The following is a 13,239-nucleotide window of genomic DNA, read 5'->3' on the forward strand; positions in this document are numbered from 1 at the left end:
CTACATCCATTATTTTTAACTATCCCCCTAAAACTGCCAGAAAGCAAAGCCCCAGGAGCCCCACTGAAGAGGAAAACTGAGAACCTGCTGGCACAATGCTCTTGGTAAGGCCTCTTTTCTCCCTGGGTCCCCTGCTTGTGTGTAATTACTCAAGCTTGGAAAAAAGCCTACAAAAAGAAACAGAAGAGGGAGCCTGGGGCAGAACTGAAGACAGCCATTCTGTCTCTGAGCATTCCTGCTGAGGGCTCTAAACCCACACCGAGGGACGCAGGAGCACCTCATTGTCAAACTGTGCCCTGCAGATGCCATCATCAAAGCACTGGCTCCTGGAAACCAGCAGCGCCTCCAAGGGGCTCAGGGGCCCAGACCCATGCTCACCCCACCCTCAAAGGGAATCCAATCTTAACAACCCTTCGGAGAGCCAGACGGAAGGCCAGACGCCCTTCAAATATTTACTCCATCCGAGTTTATTATGTTAGAAGAAAGAGAGAGACTTCGGCACAGTCCTGCTGGGACCCACGCCTGCCATTTGCTCCCTGGCGCTTCCCTGGGTAGATTGGGAAACTCGGTGCAGTTTATTTTTCAGTGTTGTGCCCCTTGTGAGACAGAGAAACTGATTATCATACACACAAGGAAATCAGCCCCATTGTTTTGTAAATGGCTTTCCCTCTGCCCCCATTTTTTTTAACATACTTTATAAAATACCTATGATGTTGAACCTCAAATCCGTGCAAAGGGCCCTTGACCCCCGGCCCCCGAGGCCACAGCCTGTCTCTGCTCTCAGGTATTCTACAGACAGGACGGCAGTGAGAGGTGGGTCTGTTTCCCTCGGTGCTCTGCCCTCTTCACCCCTCCGGGCCACCTCCCAGCTCTGTTTGTTCCACCCCCTTACTTCGGCCGCCCCTCCCTCCGGTATGACCTCATCTTTCTGTCCCGCAGCCCCATCCAGTCTTTTGGCCCAATGTCAACAACTGGGGCCAGTTCCACCCAATACTTCCCTTCCTCCAACCCCGTCCTTACCCTCAGAGCCTGGCTCAGAAGCCCCTGGGCCTCTGGCAGGGGTGGGAAGCACCAGGGATCTTGCCAGCTAGGGGCTGGGTAGGAGCTTAGCTTGCTCCTACTCCCAGCTGCTGCAGAGCCCTGGAAGGTTGCAGCCTCCCTTTAACCTTTGTTGGGCTGGGACGAGTAGATTTTCCCTGAGTGGGAAGTCATACTGGACCAGGACGTGCTCCTGCTCCACACCCTTTCCCCCGAGTGTCATCAATGACAAAGCCATGCTATGGGCAACGTCTCATTTAAACTTCACCAGTCACTGTGTTTGGACGTCTTCCCAACGTCAAGAATCTACCTAGTTCAGGGAAGGCTCAGGAACTCCTAGTTCCTTCCTGTCTCAGTTAGCCTCCTCAGGGCAAAATACATACATACATACATACATACATACATACATACATACATACATAGATAGATAGATAGATAGATAGATAGATAGATAGATAGATAGAATTCCTCTGTCTGACCGGGGCTCTTTCCCTGCCCGACAAGCTATGCCTCCCTGCGGCTTCAAACCTTCAGAAGTCTGTGTACAGCTCATCTGGATCATGGGCAAACTCCTAGAACACAGTTCCAGTCTGTGCCCAGAAATAGGGCAAGACACCAAGATTCTGTCTAGGGCATGGATAGATAATTTATTACAGTGGAGATTTCTAGCAATCCACTTTTGATATTTAAGATTCCTAAGGGAGAAGTCTGCTTCTCTGTAAAACTGTTAGCCACTCTCTTCACATCGGCCTGTGTCAGCAAGGCTTTGGCCTGACTGAACTTGAGAACAGACTAAAGCAGCTGCGTTTGGTTATTCACACCAGGGAAAACAAGGCTACAGCAAACCATGGCTCGGGGCCCCTCAACGGGTAAAGCAGGTGCATTCAGAAGCTGACTTCGATATGCCAAGAGTTTATAGGGGATCCACACAATAATTATCCCCACCCCATTCTAAAGGGAGAGTGAGCAACAGAATAGGTTACAGCAAATGTTAAAAAAAAAAAAAAGATGCATTTCTCTGGCCAGTTAAGAAACCAAACACATGTATTACTACAGAGATAACCATAAATTGTTTTAAGTAAATAGAAAACCCGGGCTGAGGAGATGTCTCCCTGGGTAAAGTGCTTACCATGCAAGCATAAGGGCCTGCGTTTGAATCCTCAGAACCCACATAAAACCAGCCACAGGGGTGTGTGTGTGTGTGTGTGTGTGTGTGTGTGTGTGTGTGTGTGTTTGGGGAGGGCAACATGGCAGCATTCCTATGGTCAGGTGACAAGCAGGAACCAATAATCAACCCCTGGAAGCTCGACAGGCAGGCTAGCTCAGTGTACACAGAGACAAACAAGAGACCCCGCCTCAGCTGAGTGGGAGGCAGCGGTTGTCCTCCAGCCCCACACTCGCGATGCTGCATTGGAACCTGCGCTCACATACACCGTACATACAACCCGCACAGAAATCAAAGCAGCAATAGTTACCACCCTATAATAACAGTACAGCATGCCTTGTGGGTAAGCTCTGCTGTGAGAAAACCACCTCATCAAAAATATCCCAGGACAAAACATTCACAGCAGAGGGAAATGCCGCCCATTCTTTGAGTCAGAGTAAAGCGTCTGCAGGCAGGGATCAGGCCTCATTGGTAAGAGCATTTTCTCCTTTATCTTCAGACACTTGGCAACAACACAGAACTCAATGTAGTGATAAAATAACTTCACGTGGACTTTTCTCCTTTGTCTGAAGTAAATCTCCATGTAACTTTCCCCAGTTCTAAGAGTCGCTGGACTTTAAGAGTTAGGAAGAAGTGCAAGCATTCATTTGATTAAGCAAACACTTGCCGGGCAGGACTTGTCTAAGGGCCGCAGATGCATGTCCCCTTTACACCCACAGAGGAAGAGCCTGGTTGAACCAGATCTGTGACACCAAAGTCACACACTTCCAGGATCCAGAACCTCATGACCCCTGGCAGGAGTCAGTCACCACCACACCCTTCACTGAGGAAACCGTTCCCAGCTGCAACAGACCTTCAGTGGAGCCATGGACAGAAGGATGAGCCAGGGGCAAGCTCTTGGACCAACAGGCTCTAAGAAAGACAAACTCTGGGACAGAGTCTTCCAAGACTGCTCAAGAACAGCATCCCAGCCCCCGTCAGGCTCCCTTCTGAGACGGGCTTTGAGAACTCAGGCTCCCGGGCTTCCTGTTCTGTCGTCTTGCTGCACTAATCAACAGTCCAAATTCTGTCTTACTCCTCACAGGGTCCTCCCTTCTCCTCCACACTGCACCAGGCTCCTCTACCCTGAGGTTCTTTGCCCTCTTCTATCTTACCTTCCTTTTCCTTGGCTTTTCAAAGGAACATACAAAGTTCTATGTCTCCTGCAGATTGTTGACTGTGGGGCCTTTGGCTGGTGAGGCAGCATTCCGGGCCATCTGCAGCTAAAACCTTTGTCCCCACATCATTGCGTGTCTGTGGAGAGGAGCAGACTCCTCTTACTGGTCCCTAATATCTGGTTCCTCTGTACGTGCCATGTGTGGAGGAGGACTGACGCTGAAGAGGTCGGTGCGAGCTCAGGAATGCATTGCCCACACCTCCGATGGGCTGGTCCCCATTTCCCGGTCAGGCGGGCTCCTGCTCCAGCCTCCTGTTTTCGCTAAGGCTGAGCTTAGCTTTCTGTGCCTCTGCTCTGTAACAATGCTGCATAATCTAGAGAAAGAATGTCTTAAGGTCAATATCTGTGTGGTTTCATTGGCTGCTCTCCCAAATAAGGAATTCTCAGATTCCTGCATGCCAGACTCCTCAGAGCATCTTTGTAACCAGCTGGACGCTGGCTGCCTCTGGGAAGTCACTGGGTGTGTGTGCCTTGAAAGGGCCGGGATTCCCACTAGCTGCTGTGACAGGACTGGTATCAGGGAAGCAAAGTCCAGCTTGAGGGCATCATGAAGACGAAGATTTCCCCCCAAACATTCGCTGTGACAGTGCAAGGCTCATCCCCAGAGTTTTCCCTTGAAGGGGAAACCATGCGTTTGGAACAGAAAAGAAAGGTAAGGCGCATGAGCGTGCCTGGCCCTCATCTGGGTCATGCAGAGCACCCACAGGTGGCATGGACGCACTACCAACACATATGTTGTACAGTCACACTATTCAATCACAAACATTTGTGGTGTTTTAGTCATGTGACAGGAAATACCAATTGCACAATGTTAAACCACAGCGTAGTCTACAGTGTCTTCAAAAGTCATCAGCTTTGGTCTCAGCTCCATTCCCCAGGCCTCATGGCAATTAATCTTCACTTTGCCAATGCAAGTTTGGGTCCTGGCTCTTTCCCTAAGCTGGCTCTATTTATCTATTTCCTCAACTTCGATAGTAGTGACAGATGTCTGCTCTCCTAGGAGACTCTTACCAAGTCCAAAGCCTGCTTCTAAGAGAACCCTGTCAACTGGGCCCATCGAGGCCTGAGCGAATGTCTGGGGGCATCATCCTTAGGATGACAGAGGCCTCCTCAGAATGCCTGCCTGGGAGAACGCGGGGCTACCTAAAGACTGTATCCACTAGCTCCTGAGACAGGGCCCTAAGCAGGACTGACTCTAATGACAGGTATGTAACCAACCAGGGCTCCTGCGGGCCACGCACTCCTGCTCTGTGGGTTCCGGCCTCTGCTGCACAAGTCCCTGCAGTCCATGCAGAGCCGAGGGCCACAGAGCTGAACCTTTTCCTGCTTTTGATTCCAATCCACTCTTGCCCTGGAGGTGATGGCACACCCATTTAATCCCAGCACTTGGGAGGCAGAGGCAGATGGACTCTGTGAGTTCAGGGCCAACCTGGTCTACAATGGGAGTTCCAGGACAGTCAGGGCTGCTACACAGAGAAAACCCTGTCTTGCGGGGACAGGGTATTGAATTCATTCTTGCCCTCATGTATGAGCAGACAGCAAACCAAACTGTGCCAGAGGGGTCTTCACATGAACAAACATTTGGAGTTGGGTAGGCATTATGGTTTAAAATTGTTATTGTTTGGCGGGAGAGCTGTCTGGCTGTGTTGGGTTGTGTTACCTTGTTTTGCTGTGGTGCTAGGTGTAGAACTCATGGCCCTACCCCTATGCTGGGCATGAACTCTACCATGGGGATATATACCCAGCTGTAGATTAGTGTAAAAGAAGAGAAAAGAAAGGAGAAGGAGGAGGAAGAGAGCAGAAACCAGCTTGCTGTCTGTGATGGCGGATTTCCACGATTAACTTACCTGGATTTACAACCATCATGGAAACACACCTCTGGCCCTGAGAGTGTTTCTGGGAACTTTTAACTGAAGAAGAAATACCCACCATGAATGTGGGTGCCACCATGAAAGGGCTAGGGTGTCACACCAAACAAAAAGAGTGAGCCGAGCACCAGCATTCGTCTCTCTTCTCCCTGACAACGGATGCACCGGGACCTTATGTTCCTGCCACTGTGGCCAGTTCACTGGAAACCAAACTAAGCGCTTCCTTCCCTGAGTATTTTTACCAGGTAGTTTGTCACAGCAATGAAGGAGGAACTAATACAGTTTGTCCACCATGAGACGACCACAAGAGTTGACAATCGGCAGCCCTCACCTAACCCATCCTGAATCCAGACGTCTAGCCTCCAGACTTGAAAGCAAGAAGTGCGAAAGATGCCATGTCCCAAAGTAAGAAGTCAATAGGAGTGAAATAAAAAGACAGGGAAAAAAAAGACCCAGTATCCAGTGTGCTGGCAAGGTCCTGATCTAAAGGATCAATTGGTCTCTTCATGGCAACGTCTTCCAACATTCATGTTCTAATGAGTTAGAAAGCCCGCTCATGCTCCCAGGAGCCTCCATGGGGAGGGAGAAACACATAGCTTTCCTTCAGAATAAACATGGTGTCTATCACACATGGAACTGGAGCATACACAGCCAACTCTAACCCTGACCACCTCAGCCTTCTGTCTTGTGCTAACTTCTCTATTACAGGCTTGAGGCTCGGCTCTGGCAGCCACTTTCCTTTCCCTGTCACCACAGCTGCCAACATCAGGGACGAGCCTACCTTGGCTTTCCCAGACAAGGGACCAAAGAACTTCCACGTGGAGAGAACTTTGCCTTTGACTAGAGCAAGCACACAGGGCAACATCTAGAGCTCCCATTACTGTCCTTCTGAATACCACACTGAAGCCTGCTGCCCTCGGACCCTGGCCTTTCCTGGCCAAGGGACAGAATCGGTAAAGGGTGAGAGAGATTCAGACTGTTCCATAAGGGCGGGGCTCTAGAAGGCTGCACAATATTCAGTAGGGGTTCTGTCTGTGGCCTTGGGACCACAGCTGTCTCCTCCCTATGCTATACCCCACAGCTACCTGTTGCTCCTTACCCACACTGGTCAGGTCTGAGGTCTGTCCCAGTGGGAATGTCTACTGAGAGAACAGATACCAAAGACAGTAAGTATCTCAAGAAAAACGAAGCCGGACGGTGGTGGTACACACCTTTAATCCCAGCACTCGGGAGGCAGAGGCAGGCGGAACTCTGTGAGTTTGAGGCCAGCCTGGTCTACAAGAGCTAGTTCCAGGACAGGAACCAAAAGCTATGGAGAAACCCTGTCTTGAAAATCAAAAACGGAAGAAAGAAAGAAAGAAAGAAAGAAAGAAAGAAAGAAAGGAAGGAAGGAAGGAAGGAAGGAAGGAAGGAAGGAAGGAAGGAAGGAAGAAAGAAAGAAAGAAAGAAAGAAAGAAAGAAAGAAAGAAAGAAAGACGAAGAGCAGAAGCTGAACACAAAGTTAAGGGCCTTTCTGTGCTAGGGAAGGGTTCACCCCTTGCAGTAGAGAAAGCCACGGGGCACCCACAGGTGAGTCTGAGCAGCTTTACCGGGACGGAAAGGGTAAAGGAGGAAGACACACCCAGGAAGGCCAAGGTCAATACTGGGCTGAGAGAAGGGACAACAAGGACGTGGGGGTTCATGATTAAGTGGTTAGGTCTGGGGAGACTAAGGTGGGAGGTGTAAGATCAAGCTGCCCTTCTAGGGCAAAGGCAACATGTGGCCTCTTAACCCCGCATGGGCGCTGGGCCCCTGGAATGTCTCCATCTTCAGGAGCCTGTTTGTTCCCTGTGTTCACAGGTTCCTGGCAGTCCTGATAACGGCCTTCTTCATGATCTACCTCCTTCTGCTCTCGGGAGCTGTGTTAAAAGAACCCCAGGACTGCCCACTCTCCAGAAAATTCCACCCACCCTAGCCATCAGAAGACAGACAAGCATTCTTCCTTGGGGTGAGTGCCTCACACAAGGCCTGCTTTCAAGGCAGCCTTCTGGCATTTGGCTTCCGTGGGCTCTTCAGTGGAAAAGAGAAACACAGTCAGAGAGAACTAAGAAAGGGCACTATCCCCCAGAGACCCTGTGGTTACCAGATAAGCAGGGCTCCTGAGTTTTGATTCTGAATTCTTCTGGGAAACCTTTTCTGTTCAAAAAAAAAAAAAAAAAACTAATTGTATGATCAGGCATCTTGGATATGTAAATCTCCCTGCAGCCTGTCACCCCTCCTGAAAATTAGCAACTACTATTTATTTATGTGTGTGTGTATGTTTGTGTGTGTGTGTACATGTGTATACCCTTGTGTGCCACAAGAGTGTATAGGACAATTTGTGGGACAACACAGAGGAAGGCTTGAGGGTTTGTCATTAGGTAGTAAGATCTGGGGGGAAAGTCCCTCCTCCGAGCAAAGGGAGAGCACACAGCTGTTGACCCTGCTTGAGGTCTGAGCCCACAGGCATGTCTCTAGGGCCACTTGGCTGGGTCATTCCTTGCTAGACAGGCTCCTCAAAGCCGGAGGGCTTCAGGGACCCAGCTCAGATCCTCTGGCTCTGCAGCAAGAGCTTAAACCACTGAGCCAACTCACTAGGCTCAGACTTAAAGTTTTAGTGGGGCTAATAAAAACCAATCCCTTTGCTATAAAAATTGATATAAATAGTATTAAAACACTTTGTCTTGATTAACATGTAATTGTTTTAGTGTTTTGAGAAAAGAAAAAGAGGTAAATGGCCCAAAAAGGATATTTAATTCTCTAAAATGGAATTCTTCCCCTGACACCTGGCAAGCTCTTCTTACCTGTGTATGACTTACAGGCTGTGGCTGGCAGGGACAGTTATCCAGGACAGTGACCCTTGGAGGTTGGGCTCTGGGGCACGTAGATGCTATGTCTTGGTAGGCCCTTGTACCACATGCACCCGGGCTTCTCACTGAGTGAAGTTTGCAACACCTCCCTACGTTCTGACTTCTGAGTTGCGCACCCCAGAGACCACCGGCCCTGTAATGTCTGGCCGGTGACAGGCAAAGTTAGAATCTTGGAGTGCAGCTTTTGTGCCCAGAGGAAGTTACCTCAACTTCTTGAGCTTCCGTTTCCTCGGGTGAGAAATGAGATGGTGTTATGCTTGTGTCTGAACACTTGTCTCCCACCACACAAACACCACTATTCTGAAATTTAATCCGCAATGTGATGGTACTGAGGGACGGGGCTGTGGATGGGTGACCATGTCCTGAGGGCTCCTCTTATGAGGGGGACTGGTACCCTTATAAAAGGCCCTGGGGCTGGAGAGATGGCTCCGTGTTTAAGAGCACTGGCTACTCTTCCAGAGGACCTGGGTTCAGTTCCCAGCTGCACATGGCAGCTCACAACCATCTGTGACTACAGTTCTAGGGGACACGTGTTAAAGTGCAGAACACAGACCTCAAGCTTAGTCACCCCCATCTTGGGTTTCCCAGCCCTCGGGGATGTGAGCAGTAACTTTCTACTGTGTGAGCTCTCCTGAGGTGAGGCATTTCGTGAGAGCACACTGAGCAGCTGGGACAGCCAGCATCTGAGAAACGGCAAGGAGAGAAACCACAAGGGTGGCCTCTGCTACAGGGCCCTGCTGTTAAGGATCATCTAGTCTGGTAGAAAAGCCAGAGAGAACAAGAAATGGGGGATAAAATGTGCTTGTTCTCTGCTAACATCCATGGAAGGCAGAGGGTGGACAGCAATCCAAGCCCCCCTGATGCAGACGGACACTCCAAGGGGAGAGGAGTCCGGTCTGGTAGAGGTGCAACAGCAAATCCAATGGTGACTGGCTCTGCCCATGCTTCTTATTTATTTATTTATTTATTTATTTATTTATTTATTTATTTATGGTTTTTCAAGACAAGATTTCTCTGTAGCTTTCGAGCCTGTCCTGGTACTAGCTCTTGTAGACCAGGCTGGCCTCGAACTCACAGAGATCTGCCTGCCTCTGCCTTCCGAGTGCTGGGATTAAAGGCGTGCGCCACCACTACCCAGCTTCTGCCCATGTTTCTATTAACTTGGGTCATGTGCCCATCACCACCAGTGCGAAGATGTTCTGCCATGTGGCCTTGGTCACCTCGGGAACAAAATTCATTACCTATGCTGATCATCACTAAGGTGGGTCCTGGGTAATCATGGCTGTCTCTGTGTCCCACAGCAAATGATTCTGAGTTTTTTTTCAGGGCCAGACCTGGCTGCTACTGACCAGAAACACCCACATCTATACATCAGCTCCACCTACCAAATGAGAGAACAAAATTGTGCTTGCTTTTGTCCTTGCCACCCCCATGGAATTTCACAAGTGTATATGTGTGAATATACAGTGGCTTGAGCCATTGTGAAATTAGAGAATTTTTTAAGGCACATAAGGACAAACCAGACATCAAAGATTGACCTCCACTGATGTCTTGGCCCCAAATCTAGATATTAATAATATTCATATTCCTAGGCTTGGGGAACACTTGCAAACCACATGTTAATTTTATCATATTTCGTAAGGTACTGAGCCTTTGAAATTCTTTCACATGGAAAGATAGGCCAGATGTGCGTAACCGGACACCAGTGACTGGGTCTGCCAAAACAGGGGCTGGCCGGGTAGCCTCTATTTAACCTCAAGGAGCTCACACTCTGAGTTTGCAGGCTCCGCCACTGAACTCTGAGTGACTCCTACTCAGGATGCATGTCTGAAGGCCACCCCAGGCGCCTTTGCATAGCCCCATCCAGCAAGACCCATAAGTTCCTAACACATCCAGCCCTGCAGTATAAAGGCTCAGCTGGCTCTCAATGCTGACCACTGGCCGCTGGCCAACCCTATCTTCAGCTCTACACTCCACCCACATCCATCTCTCCACCATGAATCCATTCTTCTCCTGTTCATTACACACAGAGACCCCCCTGTATAAGTTGCCCATGCTGTTGGGTCTGGGACGCACTCAGTCTGCGTTGAGTAGGGGTATAGTATTCTAATAGCTCTGCTTCTCTCTGGCTATCCATTTAAACAAGTCTCTAATCTCAAGGCTTTGCCAAGATGCCTTCAAACTTCCATAACCCACGAGGATTCACTCTCCAAAGAACAGGTCTACTGAGAATTGGGTGCCTCCCTGCCTGAGCTCTCAAAGGCTCCAGCAAGCAGGCTGCAGGCAGGGAGCTTCTACACGGTGAAGGACCACAAGAACACCTCCACTTGCGTTCTTCCAAGCCTCACCTTTCCCTCATCCATCAGGAAAGGTTGTTCCTGTCACCTTGAGTTCAGGGGACTCCTGGCTGCTCTACTGGTGCAGTGTGACAGATGAGACAAGTCAGAGCACAGGGATAAAGTCACCTTTTCCCTTTCTGAAGCTCTGGGACAAAGGCATGGAGGCAGCCTCTGGGTGTCCTGGCAGATAAACCTTCAGGGTCGCATTCTCCATCACTATGTTGGCAGCCGCAGGAGAATCTCTGAGCAGGGACCCCAGCTAAGCCCACTTCATCCACAGATCCAGAAAACAGTACAGAAACTCTAAGTTTAGGTCTTTACTGTTGAGGTATATGCCTATGTAATAAAATATACATAAATGTTACCATTTAACCATTTTTAAGTGAATATTTCAGTGTTACTAAGAACATGTGTGGAGGGGCTGGAAAGATAGCTCAGTGGTTAAGAGCACTGGCTACTCTTCCAGAGGACCTGGGTTCAATTCCCAGCACCCACATGGTGGCTTGCAACTCCAGTTCTAGGGGACCTGGCACCCTCACACAGAAATACACATAAGCAAAACACCAATGCACATAAGAACATCTGTGGACTGGGGAGATGGATCTATGGGTAAAATGCTTGCTATGCAAGCTTGATGACCTGAGTTCAAGTCCTGAGAATTCAGACATAGTAGTGCAAGTACCTTTAATCCCAACATGCTCCTATGAGGAGGTAGGAGACCGGAGCAGGAGAATCTAAGGGCCAGCAGCCTGGTTTATGAAGCAGCAGAGGCCATATCTCAAACAATATGGAAGGCAAGGACCTACAAACACCCAAAGGTCTTACCTCCGAACATATGAATGTATGTGCAGCTGCACCAACACACACACACACACACACGCGCGCGCGCGCGCGCGCGCGCACTCAACTACTGTTAACATCCATTCCCAGAATTTTAGCTTTCTTAACTGAAATTTTGTGCTACAAGACAGTAACTCCTTGCTACGTTCCAGCCCCTGTCACCACCCACTCAGGTTCTTTCTCTGTGGCTTTAACTACTCTCAGGGCCTGCTATAACTGGAACTTTACACTGTTTGTCATTTGAGTCTGACTATTTCACTTAGCACAATGTCTTCAAGTCTCGTTCATTTTGAAGCCAGTATCAAAAGTCCATCCCTTTCTAGGACTGTACAGTCCTCTACTATATGGATATACATATTTGCTCCTCCATCCAGCCACTAATGAAAATGTCCTTGCTCTATAGCAATAGTTATTAGATCAGAGCTAGGACAGCAAAGTCCCAAGGTGAGGACCTGGTGAGTCTGGCAGAAACATGGGGCACTCCCAGGAAAGCTCAGAGTAGCTGTCTGGTGAGTGGCCCAGAATCCAGGCTGGGGCTTCTGAAAGCACTTGTCACCAAAGGCTAGGTGTCTCCTCAAGTCTCCACTCAGGCCAGGAACTGATGGAGTTTTACGCCTGGGTTCCCTGTCCCAGTGTAGGCTAAAGACCTAAAGCTTAGGAAACATTTGGTAAAGTACCTGACATCAGGCCAGTTTCCACTGATGCTAGAGTGTCTCGCAGGATCTCTATGAGTGAAGAACTGTATCCAGGAACATACCCACCAACCAGGAAGCAGATGTTTATCTCTGGGAAGGAAATGCGGCTGCAGCATGGATGGCTGGGGAAACTCACCCCAGGCAGCACAGGATCTCACAGCACTGGCCCAGAACCAGTGGCAGCCACGTTGGAGAAGAGATTCGGCTAGCTACTAGGGAAGGAGACACGCAGGGTCCAGGCTGAGCCAACAGGATGATAAAGGTCCATGTTTAACATCCTAGTGCAGCTTTTCCCAGGGCTCAGGGGCAGCAGAGCCTTACCTTCTCAGTAGAGGGTTAAGGGCGGGGCTCAACCCCTGGAATGGTACAGGCCATGGAAGACTGTGAAGAGGACGACACAGGCTGAGTTACACAACTGAGCCCTGCTGTGCCTGGGACAACAGTCCTTCCCTCACTGCAGAGGGATCAGTTCTACTGTGTCTCCCTCCAAACGTCACATGAGCCACCAACTGCAACACCCAGAACCAGAGGTCTGCCTCCAAGGGCTCCGTCACCTTTCACAGAAGACAGAAAGAGCGCCATCCTTTCCACAGCTTCCCTGAAGTGTGGCTACCAACCGGGAAGGCTTGGGATGGAACAAGTCACCCACCTCAGGACTCTCAAGCTTCAGGGACTTTGGGGACTGTCACACAGCATGATGAATGTGGCCCTGGAAGTCTGGAGTATCGGGAGCTGCTGATGCTGCTGCTGTTCTTGGGCCTCGGCGCAGACTCAGACTCTGTGTCTCTAAGAGCCTGGGACTGGCTCCCGAGTGAATTCTTCTGGTACAATGACCACACAAAGAGAAAGGCTTTGCTGCAGTGTAAACCCAGTGATGTTAGCAAACAGAGCGTGCTGTCCAGGCCAGAGGCCAGCCGGGAAGTCGGGAAACTGTCCTGGCCCAGTTGCTCTGCCAGTAAACTAAGGGCTCCACTTAACCAGTCTCTGGGCATCTTTCTTCATGTGTATTGGAGCTTGCAAGCTACCCACATTCTCACCCAAACTGGGAAGGTAAAGAACACGAGGAAAAAAAAAAAATAAAGACTGAACATGTAGAAATGTGGTACCATTTAGCATGGTGAGGAGAGGAAGGCAAAGTGACAAAGAAAAACAAAAAGGCAAAGAAAGGAATGGGAGGAGAGGCAGGCATT

General features: G+C 49.6%; 1 protein-coding gene across 5 annotated transcripts in view; it reads right to left on the reverse strand.

Annotated features, from left to right (window-relative positions):
* Ston1 (stonin 1) overlaps positions 1-13,239 on the reverse strand; it is a 42,666-nt gene that overhangs the window by 13,109 nt on the left and 16,318 nt on the right. Inside the window, exons 2-3 of one of the 5 annotated variants that reach the window (XM_050146089.1) lie at positions 12,699-12,904; positions 7,410-7,462 (exon numbers count right to left, since the gene is read on the reverse strand). The exons of 2 other annotated variants lie outside the window; for them this stretch is intronic. The gene's annotated coding sequence lies outside the window, so the exon portion shown is untranslated. Of the gene's footprint in view, positions 1-3,357; positions 3,734-7,409; positions 7,463-12,698; positions 12,905-13,239 lie in introns of all 5 variants that reach the window. 2 more of the 5 variants (XM_050146088.1, XM_050146087.1) reach the window with 2 other exon arrangements.

This window comes from Alexandromys fortis, unplaced genomic scaffold (assembly GCF_014885135.2).
Source record: "Alexandromys fortis isolate MF-2015 unplaced genomic scaffold, M_Fortis_MF-2015_v1.1 scaffold_42, whole genome shotgun sequence".
Taxonomy (NCBI): domain Eukaryota; kingdom Metazoa; phylum Chordata; class Mammalia; order Rodentia; family Cricetidae; genus Alexandromys; species Alexandromys fortis.